This window comes from Schistocerca cancellata, chromosome 5, assembly GCF_023864275.1.
Source record: "Schistocerca cancellata isolate TAMUIC-IGC-003103 chromosome 5, iqSchCanc2.1, whole genome shotgun sequence".
Classification (NCBI taxonomy): domain Eukaryota; kingdom Metazoa; phylum Arthropoda; class Insecta; order Orthoptera; family Acrididae; genus Schistocerca; species Schistocerca cancellata.
Window position 1 is genome coordinate 469855877 of NC_064630.1, and position 3087 is coordinate 469858963.

The window sequence follows — 3087 nt, forward strand, 5'->3', positions numbered from 1 at the left end:
AAAAATATATTTTTAGAAACACAAAGCAAGAAAATCGTAAATATTCCTGCTTTTTTAAAGAACTTAATACTGAAAAGAATAAAATTTGTTTCGACCTTTCATTTGAAATAGTGTGGGAGTACAGTGTGCCTAATATACACACTAAGAAAACGACGAGATTTGGGACCTTGCTGCCCAAGGCAGGGTTTGGCAAGCACTTAGACAAGCAGTAGAAACACTCAGTGTCTGCAGACGGACATTATCTTGCTGAAATGTAAGCGCAGGATAACTTGCTATGAAAGGAAACAAAACTTGGCCTAGAATATCGTCGACGTATCGCTATGCTGTAAGAGCCAACGGATGACAATAGAGGGGTCCTGCTATAAAAGACATTGCACCCCAGATCATCACTCACACTAGATTAGCACTACTGGCAGTCGGGACGTACGGCGCGCTACAGGCAGGTTGGCATCTCATCGCTATTCGGGGCGTCTCCAGACATGTCTTCCGGTCTAGAACGTGACTGACTGGAGTAGAACTGTCTTAAGTGATGAGTCCTGCTTGGAACCGAGGCCCAATGACCAGGGAAGATGCCTCTGGAAACGCCTTGGGGAGCGGAGGGATACCAAACTGAAGGTCGCCCACTATATGGCCTGACAACGAGGAATGATTGTGTGGGCCGGCCGGTGTGGCCGTACGGTTAAAGGCGCTTCAGTCTGGAACCGCGTGACCGCTACGGTCGCAGGTTAGAATCCTGCCTCGGGCATGGATGTGTGTGATGTCCTTAGGTTAGTTAGGTTTAATTAGTTCTAAGTTCTAGGCGACTGATGACCTCAGAAGTTAAGTCGCATAGTGCTCACAGCCATTTGAACCATCTCTGCCCAATTTGTATGGTGTATCATGAAAGGAGGAGATGAGTGTTCAACGTCCCGTTGACATCAAAGTCACAAGCTCGGATTAGGAAGGATGGGGAATGAAGTCGCGGGTTTGCACCTTCGTCCTCTTGAAGGCGAGTCCACTCTTGTAATTAGCTCCTTTTAATAGAATCTAGATAGACAATTCGATATTCTTCTAGACAAGTCCAGAACAAAGCATGTCAGATGTTACTAAAATAATAGTTTTTCGTTTGAATGAGGTAATGCCTAATCGCCAAGTTTCACACGCGAATCACGAGCCTCTGCTGGCAAGGCGACCCGTGTGCCCTGTGGCAAAAATGGAAACTAGTCGATAGTTCAATAGTCAATACTATCTCTAATACTAGTACAACAAAACATTCTAAGATTCATTTTCCCAGTTTTCCGATTGCAGTATAGCTTCAAAAAGACGACGACAATGCAAGTGAGGCAGATAATCACACATGGAAACATTACGAAAAATATTTATGTGAACAAATGCACTTGAAATGGGAATAGATTCCCCAAAAGTGTTGTGCTAAGAACGAAGAAATAAGTAACTGGTGCAGTTTTCGTTATTTAAAAAATGAATGACACAGTTGCAGGCTTTCCAAGAACATCGATTATGATGAACGAAATCGGAGAGATGACAGAATGATAGAAAATAGCTCTCTTGTTCGGAGGTGCCTTCGGCTACATGTTGACGTACTACATATTAAATCTCCACTAAAAAAATTCAGTCGAATAACTGCATACAAAATAGTAATGACTACGTTTCTTTACAATACAAGACCTCCAGAACTCAATATTAAAAGAAAAACATTATTTTTTGTCTTAAAGTTTTGTGGTGCCGATCCCTGTTCTGCAGCCCAGCTAGCCTGTAACCCTGCACAGAAGACGTCGTGAACTCAGGCCACGGTCGCACGTGCGGTGTGTTCTGAAGCTTCTGACCGTACCACGCTTACAAAAAGAATTTTTTTCCATTTTTTTATTCATTTACTATCGCAAGCCTGTTCCTGTTACTTAGACGTAATATGGCTAAACAGCGAGCAACACACACAACAGTTGATAACAATAGGAGCTTATTTTCCGAATATAACAATGTTGGTAGCGCATGAAACGCACTGACACAATTCGATAGTCGCTGAGAATGTGTGCTGTAACTGCATATTGTTCGCGTCCTGTAAGAAGGCGGCCCAATTTTCAGCCGTTTTGCGCATCCCCCTCCACTAGCCACTGGCGGCCAATACTATTCATTGTCTTTCCGAGCGGCAAGCAGAGAGTTACAGCTAGAAAGCGAGAAGCTGCACTGTTGCTGCACTTCGCGACAACCTAATTATTCATTATACTATCAACATTTTTTTTCTTGCGGCAGTATAGCAGTGAATGTGTATCTTGTAAATGTTTAAGTGAGATTAAAAAAAAGTCAGGTGACAAACGCGAAGTGCTTCCTTCACAAGCAGGCGAGGCAGATTATTTACCGCATTTATAACTTTTTCAAACATGAATTTAAAAACAGGTCTCCTACACCGTTTTGCCTTAATGAAACATGGGTCAGTTAGAATCATTCCAAGAAGATCTGCTGGAAAATGAGTGATGGTACTAGCGGTTTTATAGTTCTCATAGGGATAGGTTCTCGGATAATTATTCTGCAGGATGGAAATATCCAGCGATGTCATTGTAGAGGATATAGGTGAGGCTCAGTAGCTCTGCGGCCTCAGTCTTGTTCAGTCAGTCATCAGAAGAACCATGAAGTGTCAACAGCAGTCGCACTCCAGCACAGTCATGCAGAACAGGATTAAACGGAAAAGTAAGCATCCCATAAAACATCATTCTCTCTTGTTAGCCTTATTACTATTATTATTCAAAGTGTTCACCTCTTGGTCCATATCTAATGCTTCCTTGTCTTTGTTCAACAGGGTCAAGTACCAGCATTCCTAGCTCTGCTGACACATACGTACCTGTAGCAACCTTGCCTACCATCTCGTCGAGACCTACAGCAACAGCCTCCAGCGCATCTGAACCAGTAGCGGCCACATGGGATCCGGTAGTGCACATAGCCCTCTTGTTGGATCAGGACAAGGAGTTGTTACTGTCCATCCCACTCATTGATCTACGAGAAGAGGACACACAATCTGCCCCCGACACATCGAATGCTGTTCCTGGCGGTGTTAAGCAACAAGATGGAGGTCAATACTGGTTGCCCCCATATGAC